This window comes from Nannospalax galili, unplaced genomic scaffold (genome assembly GCF_000622305.1).
Source record: "Nannospalax galili isolate Female #2095 unplaced genomic scaffold, S.galili_v1.0 scaffold485, whole genome shotgun sequence".
Lineage (NCBI taxonomy): Eukaryota > Metazoa > Chordata > Mammalia > Rodentia > Spalacidae > Nannospalax > Nannospalax galili.
In genome coordinates this window covers 4,151,900-4,167,728 of record NW_008354534.1, presented here as the reverse complement: position 1 = coordinate 4,167,728, position 15,829 = coordinate 4,151,900, and the positions used below count along the sequence as shown (strand labels likewise).

General features: G+C 43.0%; 1 protein-coding gene and 1 pseudogene across 17 annotated transcripts in view; one reads left to right on the top strand and one right to left on the bottom strand.

The window, feature by feature from the left end:
• The window catches only part of Erc2 (ELKS/RAB6-interacting/CAST family member 2), a 1,070,830-nt gene that overhangs the window by 116,953 nt on the left and 938,048 nt on the right, over nucleotides 1-15,829 (top strand). The window lies entirely within an intron of this gene.
• Nucleotides 13,766-14,191, bottom strand: LOC103749039 (annotated as a pseudogene).

Genomic DNA, 15,829 nt, shown 5'->3' with positions numbered 1-15,829 from the left:
GCCATTTAGTTTCTACTAGATTGCCCCCTGCCCCTCTGCACCCCACTTTTAACCCATTGCCAAAGACACACTATCTTCTTTCACCCTGTTATTGTGCTTTCGAGGAGCTAATAAGATTTTCTGATACATAGTTGGGACTAGTTCAGCTGAGTCTGTTAGGAGGGGGCGATTTCATGTATAATGTTAGTGCTGCCATTGTTATAATTCTAGGCCTCATTATTTTCTGGCTGACTTTGTTATCTGTATTATTGATTGCTATGTAAGAAATGTATCTTGAACTTAGTAGATTTAAACAATGACATTTATTGTCTTATATAATTTGTGGGTCAGAAACCTGATTCCTGTAGGTCAAGGACTCGAATAACCAATGTGCCAGCCAAGGCTGTGGTGTCTTCTGAAGGCTTGGATGGGGGAGGATCTTCTTCCAAGAGTGTCCACGAGATTATTGGCAGTGTTCAGTTCTTTGATGGTTTTTGGACTGAGTGCGGTCCTCAGTTCCTCCAGGGCTGTTTACTAGAGACCTTCAGCTCCTTGGGTCCTCTGTAGGTCAATTAACAACCTAGCAGCTAGCATCTCTTAGAGTGAATGAGAAAGAGAGGATGAATGCAAGACAGAAGCCACACTTTCATGACCTGCTATAGATTGCTCAACAGAAGCAAGTCACTAGATTTAGCCCATGTTCAATGGGAAAGAAGTATACAAAGATGTGCCCTCCATGGGGCAGAGGCTATTAGAAACCATTTTAAGAAGCTGCCTTCTCTCACAAAAGAGACAGGTTATAGAACATTTACTAGCAAGACCCTGAAGTTCTGATGGTGGCAGCACAGTTTTATAGATGAAAACACACCTCCTAATAGGCTGAGCTGAACTAATCCCAACTACGCATCGGAGGATCAGGGCACCTTTATTGGTTCTCTCTGACACACCTGTAAGATTCAGCCTTTCTTTATTGTAAGCTCCTCTCTCTCTGTTGTCATTAATGAATTGTCTCCCATTAATAGTCTGTAAACATAGCAACAGCAGGAACCGTGTGTGTTTTGTTCACGGCTGTGTCTACAAGGCCTAGATTTGTGGCATGAAATGATATTCACTATGTATTTTTTAGAAGGAATGGATAAAGCCACAGACTGAACAAAAATCTTTCCCTCTTTGCTAACTAGTGCCAAGTTTTTGCTGCTGCTGGGTCTCCTGCACTTGCCCTGTTTGTCCAACCTCAACCTAGGCCCCTTGACATTAGAACGCTACTTACTTGCCTCTCTTCATACTCAGTTCTTCAGACCTGCTGTTTTGGAAGCCTCTTTGGCCCCAGAGATCCCTGTCCCAGGTCTGTACACCGTTTTTCTTTGCTTCCTCTTTCCCTTTTTATGCCCCTCTCCTACACTCCTGGCCCTTCATCTCTGGAAGAGGCTGCAGTCTCTTCTAGAGAGAGTGATCGGAAAGAGAGGTTACATCCCATGTAAACCTCACTTGTTGTGGACAGATGTGACCTGGTAACCCTGGAAACATCCTGGGTCCTTTCCCTTGATGGAAGTCCGGAGGACGAGCATACAGAAATGGCTCCTCTCATCCACTCCAGAAAGATGTATGTGTGAAGGTACATTCCTGGACACTGAAAAATGCTCCATTACATTTTTGGAGACTTCATTGTCTCACACCCAATGCTAAGTATTATTGCGTTGAAATTTGCAGTGTCCACCGTTAAAGAGAAGATACCTGAGAATATCAAGACAAGTGCGAGGATAGGAATTTTCATTATTGTGTTGATGATTGTGCCTTGGCTCTGCTAGAATGCACACTCACATGCAATTTTTCAAAGACTTATGGACTGGTTTTTATAGTTTTCTCTTGCCTCCTGCCCCACAAAAAGTCCTTTTAAGTAGGACACACACACACAGAATAGTGAGCACTAGTAACAGGGACTGTGGTGTCAGACTGTTTAGCTTACTCATGTCATGATCTTGAGCAAGTTGCCTAACCTCTCTAAGCCTAAATTCTCTCATTTGTAGAATGGAGATAATGATGGAACCCACCTTTAAGGCTGGGGTGGGGGATGAATGAATGGATACACACACTTTCCTTAGGACCTGGAATGAGTGCTTACTGGATGGGGAAGTTTGCAGAGTATGGACTTAACTGAAGATGAGATGAAGGAGAGAGAGGTGGAAGGGGAGGGGAAAAGGGGAGGGAGGAGAGCGGAGAAGGGAGAGGGGAGAGGGTTTTGTGTAAACCAGTAAGCAAGAATGGATTTTACATTTTAAAATGGACACACACACACACACACACACACACACACACACAGAATAGTATTTCAGAGCACATGGAAATTATATGATGTACAAATATTCTTGTACACAAATGAAGTTCATAAAATAATTTAAAATAAATAAAATCAAAACATTAAACAAGTTTACACTAGCCGCTCCTGTTCACTTCATTTTCTGTGGCTGGTTTTGTGCTGCCATGGCAGAGCTGAGTAGTCCCAACCGCTCCTGGGAGCTGGCAAAGATGGAAATATTTGTTACATGTTATAAATAAACAGAAAATGGGCAATTCCTGCTTTTGATCAGTGTGCTGCTGTGTAGTTTAGGTGTAAACTTGGAAGAAGTGGAGGCTGAGAGATGGGACGCCAGAAGCTCCCTAGATAATCCTTTTGCCCCTTAAAGAGGCTCTCATGATATGCTGATATCTGAGATTATTCATATCCTTTACTCAAATTTAAGAAGTTATACATCCTAAGGTTGAAGAAACTAGACAACTTTCATATGTCTCTTTGTAGTTTATAAAACTTGACTATGTATACCAGTACCAAATTATTGAACCTAGTTCTTAAAAAACCTTGAAATATTAGTTTGATTTCTAGATACTTTTTGCTAATTTTAGCCTGAGTTTCATGTAATTTTATTGGATCATTGACGAGTTAAATATTAGGCTATAAAATGCTGTTGAAATGTTGGCTTGATATGAAAATAGACTATTATATGAAATTATTGCTTATTTCAAATAATTTGGGAGACCATTGCTAATGCCAAGTCAACTTTAAAACTACAGTTAATTGAACAGTAAGAACTGATGTTCTGTTTTTATTAAAGCACAATACATTAACTAGAACTGACAGCATTAATAACTGACTAAGCATAAACTAGAATTTAATTTTCAGATCCTAAATAATGAGGAAGTTCCTCTCCCTTGTATATAATTGCTGTTCTTCATACTTAGCTGTTATGCTTGAGTTGTTAACATGTGTGGTCTGTCCTGTATGGGTTGTATGTAGAATTGTGGCTGTATTACTGGCTCAGCTTTGAAGTCAGTGCTGCATTCTAGCTCCTGTTCTGTTGTGTGACCTTTCCTGAACTTTCTTGGCATCAGTTTCCTGATCTATTTTAAGTTAAATGAGGAAAGAAGTAAAGAATTTGGTAGTTGTATCTGGTCGGTGTGAGTTTGTTAGTTTTAGATGATGCATCATTATGATGATAATTAGGCTTAGCAAGGTTATTTCATTTTTCTAATGTTAATCAACTTAATTTAAATTTATTGCTATTGGTGGGGGTGAGTGTATTGTGGACTGTACTTGTTTGGACCCAAGTGGTAGACAGGAATTTACACAGTTCTTATATTATGGACCCTACTTGTTTGGACCCATGCTTTAGACTGGAACTTATACAGTTCTTTGAATTTGAAAGCATAGAACACGAGTTCTTGAGCTCATTTTCCTGGGAGGCAACTCTGCTACATGCTGGAAGCATCATATTTATTTGCCTCTCATTTTGAGTATCTTGTTGAAGCCCCACTGAACCACACAAGTTCCTTCTCAGGGCAGAGGCTGGTGTTTGGTGTAAGATCCAAGGTCTGTGATTTTCTTAGCTCCAGTTTCCTTATCGATACCATGGGTTCATTAACAGAACCTGTATCATCAGGCTATTGTACAAAATAAATAAGACATCTGAAGAACTCAGCAGCTGTGCCTGACCTGAAATTGGTGTAAACTCATCCTGGGGGCACAGAGAGAGGCCCTTAGTGCCGCCTCAGCTCTCTCAAGTCATGGTATGACGTCATCCTGGGGATCTGATGAGGTTCCATTTGGCTGGAGATGCCTGGCTAGAATATGGTGTTGGGATCCATGATTTCTCTGAACACTGGTGATCCATCTGCCATTCTGCCCTGGGATGAGGTTGAAAAGCTCCTATTCTGAGCAAAGCTTTGGTGCAGCAGTGGGATGAAAAGCCATCAGGGAGCAACAGACTTGCCTCTGTGGGAAGGGGATATTTATTTATTTATTTATTTATTTATTTTTTTAAATGCACCTGGTGGCTGCCACCGGTCGCCAGCCAGGGGCGGTCCCCTGCCCAGCTTTCGCGGGGGCCCCTTACTTGTGCACTCATTAGTTCAAGGTGGATCAGGTGGGCTGCTTTCACACCTGACCCCGTGCGCTCCACCCCGCCCTTCTGAAAAAGGCATCCATGGGTCCTGTTTTCATGGGTCCCGGGAGGCTCTGAAGCTGGCCAGGGCATGCCTGAGGTGCTGCTTGTTATTTTGGCCACTTTTGGTTCCATTTCTGTTGCATTTCTGCGTTCTTCCTCAAACTCTTCCCATGATTCCCATGTATCCCCATTTCTGAAGGCTTGTCAGGAGGTGGCACCGAGGGCTTAGGGTTCTCAGGCTGAAAGCATGCCTTTAAGGCCGAGATAGTAGGGTAGAACTCCAGCAGTGGATCAATCCCCAATTGAACCTCCCTTTGTTGAGCTAGACATTTCACACGTTCCCATGTATCCCCAGTAAAAACATTAGCCCAAGTAGCCAGGGAGCCAAATGAATGGCCTCTGCCCAAACCTTTTGAGCTGCGGGATCTGACAGATCCAACCCCCTGCTTTTAAGCATATCTCTCAGAGCCTTAAGCTCCGGGCCCTCAGGCTTATTAATTGCGTCCCTGGAACTGGAGTTAAGGATGGTTCGTGGCTGCCATGTGGGTACTGGGAATTGAACTCGGGTCCTCTGCAAGAGCAGTCAGTGCTCTTAACCACTGAGCCATCTCTCCAGCCCCAAAAGGGGAAATTTATTAATACAAACAACTGCTCCTGAGCCTTTGGAAGGCCGGGCAGACAGGAGGGAATGTGCTGTCTCTCTGAGAGTGGGCCACTTCATGTAGAGGGAGAAAGCTTCACAGTGACAAAAGGGAAGTCTTTAGATGTGTGCGCCTTGACTCCGTGGGAAAAGCTGCAAGGTCAACTAAAAATGAGGTCTGTCTTATAGTTACTTTTAGGAGAATATTTGGCTTACTTTGGTTGGTCTGGAGTTGGGAATGCAGGTCAAAAATAGGGAAGAGTTGCCAGTTTTCTAGCCAAGTCCTGACTGCTGAAGCTGGTTGTTGCAGAGGTCTTGGGTCGCTGTTCCAGTTCTGTTCTTTTTTATATTCATCTGTATTCCTTGAAAGACCTTTAACTTTTTATTATGGCATTGCTATGGATAGGAGACTAGCTATGCATAAGCATTTAAGACTCTGGATAAAATGTAATAATTGATAGTCCTTGTAAGTTGTAAGTTGCTGCAGAACTAGGAACATCAATTGTTTAGCTGAGGCTAAGAGAACAAATTTCACAGATTATGAGGAAAAACTTGAGAAAGCCAAGTGCTTTTATTCGACAGCGTTTAGTCTGTTTTTCCTCCAGCTAGCACACCAGGCAGTGTTAGCAATGGCAGAGCTGTCACCGTGACCAGCCAACAGGAAGTGGAGGGAAATGTACTTGACCACCCTTATGCTGAGGAGTTGAGACCAGTCTGTGTTCCATCTAAGGCAGAGGTGATATCATTAGTAACTTCTTCCAGAATTAACTATAGGTTTCTCAAAGACAGTTCTATTTGTAAGATTACCACCACTGGGAATTGCTCTGATTGTTTGCATAGAGTGAGTCAGCAATTTCTCCTGGACTAGCACCCAAATAATCAAGACTGCCCTCATTTTGGAGTTCACATCTAGCCTTGGCAATTTGTAGAACAAGTCTCTGGATAGATCTTGGAATATCATTCCTAAAATGCACCAAGTATTAGTTTGAGGTAAATAGGATCAGGTTTCTTAGACACAGAAGTAACATAGTAGGTAGATGGTTCTGACACAGGTCAGAATTGAAGCACCTTGTTAACCATAGCTGAAAGTCTCCTCCAGGAGGCAAACATTTAGACCACCACTCTGGTAAACATGTTGAATTCGATGGTGGAACTAGGATCTAAACAGTAGATTATAATAATTAGTCGTATTTTTCTGGCAAAGGGAGATAGTAGCAAAACCATAGATTGATTCTTTTAGGTCATTTGTTCACATAGAGATAAGGAGAAGTACCATTGACTGAAGTTCCCTTGTAGTTTGGTTTCATGAGGTTGTAGAGAATTTTTTAAAATTATTTATTTTTATTTTATGTATATGAGTGTATTGCCTGCGCGTATGTGAGTGCACCCGTGTCATGCAATGCCGCGGAGGTCAGAAGAGGGCATCAGATTCCCCTGGAACTGGAGTTAAGGATGGTTCATAGCCGCCATGTGGGTGCTGGGAATCGAACCTGGGTTCTCTGCAAGAGCAGTCAGTGCTCTTAACTGCTGAGCCATCTCTCCAGCCCCAGATTGTAGAGAATTTTAATACAAGGATGTAGTGATGGATGACATTTCTGGTAATAAGTAATGTGGAGGAAGTAGCTATTGTTTTGGGTAATTGTAAGAACGAATATTTTATGACCTAACATTTTAATTTTTTTCTGAGATAGGGTCTTGCCAATAATTAATTAGCTCATGTTGGCCTAGGTTCCCATTGTAGCCGAGGCTTTCCCAAACTTGTGCTCTTTCTGTCTCTGCTTCTAGAGTACTGGGATTACAGGAGTGAGCCCACATCTGATTCTGATGCAACATTTATAATGAAGAGGAAAGAAGAGAAGGACCATTGTATGTAGATAACAATTTGGGGTCCATAGAAATGAGAGGAAGGGACAGATGAAAAACAAAGCAAGAACTAGTCATGCTTCATGGTTTAATACCTCTGATAGACGCTGTTCTGTTTGTCATCAGTGGTCTGCTTCTGAAACCGACTATGTCTAGGGGGTCATTGAGAGTCCTCTGTTGAGGGTTCACCTCTCAGTAGCCTTCTAGTTCTGAAGAGTTCTATATGGCCTCTCTAGCAGTGGGCTCAAGAACTGACATTTGAGATCCCAAGGCTGTATGTGTTGCTAATAGTACCTGGTAAAGGTCTCGTCCAACAAAGCTCAAGAGTCAGAGAAGTGTTCTGCTTCTCAAATGTCCTGGACAGACATAAAGAAGAAACCAGTTGTGGAATGCTGCCCTCTGGGCATAAAGCCATTACCATCTTAATCAGAGCAGCTTTGATGACCCACAGAAAACCTCAAGATTGGGCTTGTTGACATTTCCTCATAGAAGGAGAGGATAAGGATAATCATTAGACCTTCACCTAAGACCCCAGTCACTCCCTCCCTCCTGCACCTTCCTCTTAGCTGTATTTAATTCTGCCCCAGATGCATGTGGCCTTGGAAGGTGCTGGGGTGTATAGAGTATGGAAGGTGAACTGAAGATGGGGTTCCATCTTTGTGGTTATGGGAAAGTCATCATCTGCTGGTTGAGATTTCGCAGGGATGCTCAGGTGGTGATGACCCACAGTCTTATGAATAACTCTTTACCCATGTTCCTATAAGTAAGCCCAATGAACTCACTAGTTCACCAAGCCAGACTTGAGTAGAACCCTTACTTTAATTTTCACTGGTGTCCTCCCTGGGGTGAGTAGATGTTTGTTCACATCCTGGAAAAGTTCATATGATACTCTGGCTGGCCTGGTATTTGTTGTGTAGCCTAGGCTGGCCTCCCCAGTGCTAGTATTATAGGCGTGTGCTAGTACACCTAGCTTGGTGGCTGTTTAAGTAGGTGTTGTGAGAAGTGAGCCTCAAACTGTTGGTGATAGGACTGGATATAGTACATGAGTGCTTGCTGTATTTTATCGTATCTGTCTACAGCAATGGAATGCAGTATTTGAAACTGGGTGTGGTGCCACACACCTTTAATTACAGCACTTGGGAGGCAGAGGCAGGTGGATCTCTGTGACTTTGAGGCCAGTGTGGTCTACATAGTAAGACCCTGTCTTATAAAATAAAAAAATAAAATAAAAATGAAAAAATTAAAAAAAAAAAGAAAAAAAAGAGTGTAGTATTTGAGACAAAAATCTCTGAATCCACGGGCCTTCCAAATACCTGTTTCTAGAAGGAAAGCCAGTGTGTCCTTGAGAGTAGACTGCATGGCTGTAAGAGATTGTAGGATCTTTGACCAAGATGAAGGACCCACTGTTAAGTCAGTACTTTTCACCTGAGTGTGGTTAAAAGTTGTTTTTCAGGGCCAACAAGATAGTTCAATGGGTAAAAGTGACTGCTATCTAGACTGACGACCTGAGTTCAGTCCCTGTGACCCACATAGAAGGAGAAAAGCGACCCCAGCAGGTTGTCCTCAGATGTCCAAATAATACATTAAAAAAAAAGTGTGAAGAAGTTTTTCCTGTCTATCCTAGAAAAGGTTTAAAGTTCCATCTTTGCTCTGTTTGTATGATCAAGTTATGGTCTGATCTTCTTTTGTTGTGGATGTTTTGGGATGGATTTTAGAATATTTTATCGTACTTTAATTGTGGAAAGAAATATCTTCCAGACACTTTTGTGGAACAGAACTGTTGAAGATTTATTTTACAAATAACATGTTTAAGTTGATGAAGTCTGGTAACCCTAGGTCATATGTACTCAAAATAATTCTAAAGTAGTCTAGAAGTAGAAGTCCTTTCTGATTTAGGGAACATTTAATTATATCTTTGTACTCAGCTGGGTTTAAGGTTTAAGTTCTACAGTGGTCTGAATACTGTCTCATGAATAGGCTGGATCTTCAGACACCAGTTGCACATAAGCAATGCTGTTGGGAAGAGGAGAGGGCTTGCACAAGGGGAAGAGAACTGCCTGAGGCACACAAGGAGACATCAGAGGATGTGGAGGATGAGAGCTGTATGTGAGGAGGGAGCAGAGGACAAGAGCGATTTCCCAGAGAAACTAGCCTGTGTTAAGGTTGCCAAATTGCTCATTGGCTCAGCCACATAAACTTTTAGCAAAATAATTTTTAAATCGGAATTTTGTTTAGAGGTCTCTGCAAGCTAATATATTTAATTGGGTCTGTAGTCCTTCCTCCCAGCCCCCACCAAGGCATGTTGCAAGTAAAATTTTTCTTGAAGCCAGGTGTTCCCAGTGTCCATTGAAGATAGCTTTGTTGAAATTGTGTGAGATAGGCATATGAATTAGGATTGTGATGAAAGTATGTGTAAAAAGGAGGAGGCTTATTTTTTTCTGGAGGAAGCAAGGAATTAGATGTAGATGATCCATGAGTGCTGGCAACCGTGGTTGAAAGTGATGCTTGTGCATTCCATGTCTCTCACCCCCAGACCCTTGGTTGGCTACCTGCAAATGCAGATCTGAGACTCTGTGCCCTGCAGCAGGAAACCCAGAGAGAATTGCTCTTTCTGAACTAAAGCCAGTATCTCAGAGTAAAACACAGATGGAAGGAGAGTGTCTTATCCTCTTTTTTTTTTTTGATTATCCTCAAAAAGTTTGCCTAGGTGGACACTAGTTTGATAAGAACGACAGAACCCCAGTATGTGAGGCTGGCTCAGATAACAAGCTTATAGGCCTACAATCTATGATTCTCTTTATGGAAAGCAATACTTTGAGACAGCACTAGGCAGAATGGGAGGACAAAAGAGCAGAAGTTCTGGAAATGAATGGGCCAGTTTCTCTGAGGGAATGGGGAACAGTAGCAAAGCCCATCACTATGAAGTGGAGAATAAACAGCCAGGTACTCAGTGCAGAGAGTGGAATTCACACGCACACGCACACACACACACACACACACACACACACGCACACGCACGCACACGCTACACACACACACACACACACACACACACACACACGCACGCGCACGCACGCACGCACACGCACGCACGCACACTTTACCACATCACTGGAGATCCGTTAGCCTGTACAACAAGGCGGGGGAGGGGGCGGTGGGGGCGGTGGGTAGCGCCTTGGGAACCAACCGCACATGGTTTAAGACAGTACATGACAGTAGGCCATGCAGACTGTTTCTCGAGACCTCGAAATTTCTAGGTCAACTGGAAGAAAACAAAGACCACCCAAAGGAGAACAAGCAGATGCTGTTTAACCAGGGTGTGCTGGAGCCACCATTTGTAGTGCTTGGCGGAGACTCAAGGGCAGGCAGTGGGTGGGGAGGCTGTCCTTATAGAAAGGCTTCAGGTCCGCATGCCTTGATTGAAACGTGGGAGGAAGTGGGAGGAAGTGGGAGGGAGCTTGTTAGAAATGAGGCAATAACTCACTCGTCTTCTCTCTCCCTAGTAACCAACCACTAAGCAGTTTTTTGACTGTGGCCTTGAACGTTCCAGGATTTCATATGATGGAACCATAGTCTTTGCCCTTCTTTGTCTGGTTTAGTCTTTTAGTATTAGATATGCACACTGCTTTCTAGCCTACTTTTCATTTAGTCAGGCTTTCTGGCTGGGTGGAAGGTAGGTGGTTGAGGTGTGAATTTTATAAACCAAGCTAAAGAGTTTAGATTTTTGTTTTGTAGGCAGTAAAAGGGGAGTAGAGTCCTTCTTTCCTTCCTCCCAACCTCCCTCCCTCCTTTACTTTCTTTCCACTTCTCCCTTCTTCTCTCCTCCTTCCCCTCTACCTCCTTTCCCTCTCTCTTGACTTTGGTAATGAAGCACCCTTCCTTCCCTCAGTAAGAGCTACAATGTTCCGTCTGGCTTTTGTCTTTGGGGAGCTTCCTGGAGTCCTCTAGACAGGAGTTTCTCTGCATTTTAAAGCTTTTCTTGCACTACTGGAAGACATTTTCTCTTTCTTTACATGCAGGTGGTATGTGTAATAGCCATGGGGCCTTGTGGGGAGAGCCTTGGGTTGCCGGGTGTCAGTCATAAGTTGTAACCAGCATCACGGGAATAATACTGAGGATAATAATGACATTTTGCTCTTATTATAGGTCTCATTGTTCCTGGATTATACTCTGGCTCCCAAGCATCTCATATGTGATTTGTGATACAGCTCTTTGCAGAAAGTTTACCAAACCCACCCTGTGGGTATAACTCCATCCCTATAGAGATGGCATGTTTTCACCTGGGTGGACTTGGCTGGCTTAGTGATGGTGCATTTCTTTTCTTTTCTTTATCTTAAAAATTTAAATTACACTTATTTGCTATTTATTTATTGATTGATTGATTGACTGTGTGTGTGTTTGTGTGTGCGCACATGTGCACACACATTACATACCATGGCTTACTTGTGGAGGTCAGAAACAACTTGTGAGAGTCTGTTCTCTCTTTCCTCTATGTGGGTCCTGGTATTGAACTCAGGTTGTCAGGCTTGGCAGCAAGCACCTTTACCTGCGGAGCTGAGCCATTTTGCAAGCCCTTCTTCTTTCTACATTTTATTTTAGTACATTTATTTATTTGTATGTATGTGTCTGTACACATACTTGAGTGCCATAGGCTTGTTGGGGAGGTCACAGGACAACTTTCGTTAGTGGGTTCTCTCCTCCTTCCACCATGTGGGTGTCAGGCTTGGTGGCAAAAGCTTTTACCTGCTGAATCATTTTGCTGACCCTACCCTTTACTACTTCCTCCTCCTCCTCCTCCTCCTGGCAAGTCCCCACCTTCCTCCTCCTCCTGGTGCTCCTCCTCCTCTCCTCCTCTTCCTTTCTTCTCCTTCTCCTTCTCCTCCTCCTCCTCCTGGCCCCCCCTCCCCTCTCCTCCTCCTCCTTTCTTCTCCTCCTCTTCCTCCTTCTTCTTCTCCTCCTCCTCCGCTCCTCCTCTTCCTCCTCCCCTTCCCTCTCCCTCCCCCTCCCCCTCCTCCTTTCTTCTTCTTCACAGTCCACATAGTTTATTTAGCAATGTAGTAGGAGAGACCCTCCAACCATGATGGGCATAAGGAAGGTATGAATGGATCGGAGTACATTCTTTATCCAAACAAAACTTCAGGTTTCACATGTGGAAAGGAGGATTTCTTGCCTACCAACAGCCATTCATTCATTTCCTCACTTCCTCCTCCCTGAAAAGACCCCATTTTTATCAGTGGAGGCAATGTGCCCATCAGGGCAAGGCCAACTTTTCTCCTTTGCCAAGCTTTTCTCACTCTTGTGTGTGAAGCAGAACCTGCTGATGAGGTGCTTTAAAAATTTGCTGAGACTTTTCAGAAAGATTTTATTTCCAAATAAGACTTGAAGGAAGAAGGCCTCTTGCTCCCTACTTCCAACCTTTGGTTTCGATTGAAATGTCTTGTACAACAACAAACCATATTGTACTCATTGAGGAAACAATCACAGGGACAAAAAAAGCAAACGTTATAAGGACCCCAGGGGAGGAAGGATAAAGAACCCGGCTCCTGGGTAGTTTCGTTCTTTGCTACACAAGCACAGAATAACCTAGAATCTTTTATTTGTTTCATTTATTTTTATGTGCTTTTTACCTACATGTAAGTGCACCATGTGTGTGCAGTGCCCATGGAGGCCAGAAGAGGAACTGGAACTGGAGTTACTGATGGTTGTGAGCCACCATGTGGGTGCAGGGAACCAAACCCAGGGCCCCTGCAAGAGCAGCCAGTGCTCTTAACTGCTGAGCCATCTCTCCTGCCCAAATAATCTAGAATCTTAAATGGAATTAAAAAAAGTTTCAGTGCCTTCTGAGAATAGCTTCTCCAAATTGCCCAACTCCAAATCTGAGTCTGTGATGTCCATGAAAAAGAGAAGGCCAGAACATAGTGAACACTCAGCAAGACATTCTTAGTCCTAAGACAAAAGCTTCCTCTAGACTGTTCATAAATTACATGGAGTTAAGCTTTATCATTTGTCATAAACTTCATAGTACAGCTGTTTTTCCATTTCCAGGGGAGGACACTGTTAAGTTCAGTCCACTAGAGCCACCACTAGACAGGACAGTCTTTGGTTATGTAGACAAGTAAGTATAAACTGGCAGCATTTGCAACATTTTTGTGTAACCTATGTAGGTGTTGTCAAACAGAATGTGACGGCAATCAGTTATCAATAGTGTAACAGTCACACTGAGTGTAAACCGAACAGGGCCAATGAGGAATGGCTAACATATGAATAAATTTTATATACACACAACATCTCTCATAATCACTGGTCAATGTATAAGAGGAGAAATTTAGAACAATGTAGTATATTAAAATTTACTAGAATAATCTAGAATCCAGCTACAAGGATGCTTTCTCACAAAAGTTACTGTTAGAAAAGCTGTTGATGGGGCATATAGCATGAGGCCTCCCCTCCAGGACCACATTATCATATATCAATACTTAGCCGTGGCACTTTTCAGGAGCAGTAAGCAAATTCTAAAACATTTATAGGAATTATAGATTAGTCTGATTCTAGATAAACAGTCTGGCTGGGATACTGACTACATTTATGCTGAACAAAATATGCATAGACATAGAAGCAGACCCAATAATTTAAGAAGTTCACAAAATGATAGTCTGGGGGATCAGATTTAGAAATGAGGGCCTGGGGTTTAGCTCAGTGGCAGAGTGGCCCAGCATGCACAAGGGACCCAGGTTCAATTCCCAGCACCTTACCAGAAAAAGAAAAAAATGAAGAAAAATAATGGTAAAGAGAAAACAGAAACAAATGATTATTCATTTTCCCTGGGCTATTAGCACAAAACTCTCTAAAGTCTGTATGATTCTGTCACAGAAGTTACTTGCTTTGGCCAAGTTTTTTTGTTTAAGGTTTTGTCTGTTCTGGTCAAGATTAATTGCAATGCAAGATTAAAACCAGCTACTCTGGAGTCATGTATCCTTTTTCTAACCAGCGGAGGACCTAGAAGAAATGGATGGCAAGCTTTTTCAAAGGTCCACCTGGTGAGATTTTGAGGTGCCCAAAATCTTGGAAAGACCAAGGCAGGGCAGCACTTTTATTAGCAGGATTATCAGGATATCATTCAGGGCAATAATCAGCTCTGTTAATGCGGTCTAAGAATACTTGGTAATATTCATTTTCAACAAGTTCAGTTTTGGTATAACCAGTGTCCTAGTTCTAAACTAGGGAATCACTGTTGCCCACAATCAGGGCAATGTGAATTATCGGAGAACATTTGGGCTTAGAAAGACAACAGAAAGAGCAAAGAATGTAACAGAAAGAAGCAACAATGGCAAAGAGAGAAAGTGAAATAACCAATCCTGTTCCAGGTTTCGTTTAGCAACTTCTAAGTTCAACCAACATTACTTGAAGAGTGTTAAATTTGGCTTGCACAGCAGTGCAATTCTTCAAGATTTCCTTGTCTATTTTTCACTCCGTTGCAACTCAGTCTCTGAACTCAGGGGCCAGTCCAGTCCACAATTTTACCAGTCACTTACTAGCAGCACTGATCTTAGAATAGCTCCTTCAGTTCCCAGCGTCTCAAGGGAAGACAGGGCTCTAGGCTAACTTGGTTATCTTGTGTGGTATCAGCTGATGGTGGTGTCACACAGAGGCACTTGGCTTATTCTGCTTTGTTGTTAAGGTTATTATGCTTGGTGAAACAGAGGAGCTGATGGGTCCAATGAGTCTGTTGTTGGCGCTGGCACTCTTGCCGTTGTAATACACATACCTAAGTCTTAAGGCCTTGGCACTTCACAGTGATGTAGTGGGGTCAGGAAAACTGGTAGAGTCCTCTTGAGTGTGGATCCAATGAAGTTAGTCTTAGAAGGACTTTAATAGATTCCAGCCAGGTGTTAAGTTGTAGTACTGTTAGGATGAAGGGAGACCCTTTGGTGTTCCTCTCACTCCACAGCACAGATCTGCCCACCCTTTACTTCTTAATGTCCTTCCCTCTATCCCATGGTTCAGTGGCCTCAACTTTCAGTCAGACTTCCTGTGTTTGTTTTTATTTTTTGTTTACTTTCATTTTCTTATTCCTTTTAGCTGAGCTCTCCTTAAAGTGGAAGATTGAGGCTTGGCCTTCTACATCTTGGGTTTGGTTGATGTCTGTTGGACAGACTTTGTCTTTGGAAGCGCCTTCTTTTTTCCTTACTGTTCAGATAATGTAACTGTTTTCTGTTGGTGTTCTAAGTGTTGAAGATTCTTAGCTTAGTTTTACCTATGAACTATTTTGCTTGTTGGCCCTCTTTCAAGCAGGCATGATCTTTTCTTTCACATGCTTCAGGTCAGCCTTTGCTAGCCTGGTCTGCCTGGGCTTCCCCACCTCTCTTACTTGTCTTCAGATCACACTGTTGACCTTTATCTCCTCTAGTCCATCCTGGCACAGCAGCTCAGCCCACAGTTTGCTCACAGAATCCGCCCCATTCTCCATAGCATGGCTGACAAGCCTTCCCATGGCACACCCTAATCAGTCTCCCTAGCCCAGTCTGTCTCTCCCATCTTACTCCCCCAGCATGGGAGGATCTTTCCATTTGCCCATTTCCCTCTTTCTTGACTGGCAAACCCTAATTCACCCTTCGGTGCTCTCACATTGCCTCTTCAGTGACACTTTCTCCCACGCTTCCTCCCTGGTCCTCCTACAACACTTTGATTTCAGCCTTGGAGAATGCGGTTTCTCATTGTATCATTACCTGCTTCTTCCATTCCCTTTAAACTACATCTCCTTGGAAGTTTTTACATAAGACCCCACATCTGTCATAGAACCTAGAGAGGTGGCGGGTACTATTTGGAAGACTTTTTACCACGAGGGGAGAGTTCAAATCTGACTCACTACTTGCCAGCTGTTTGGACTTAGACGAGTCATTTCTTTCTA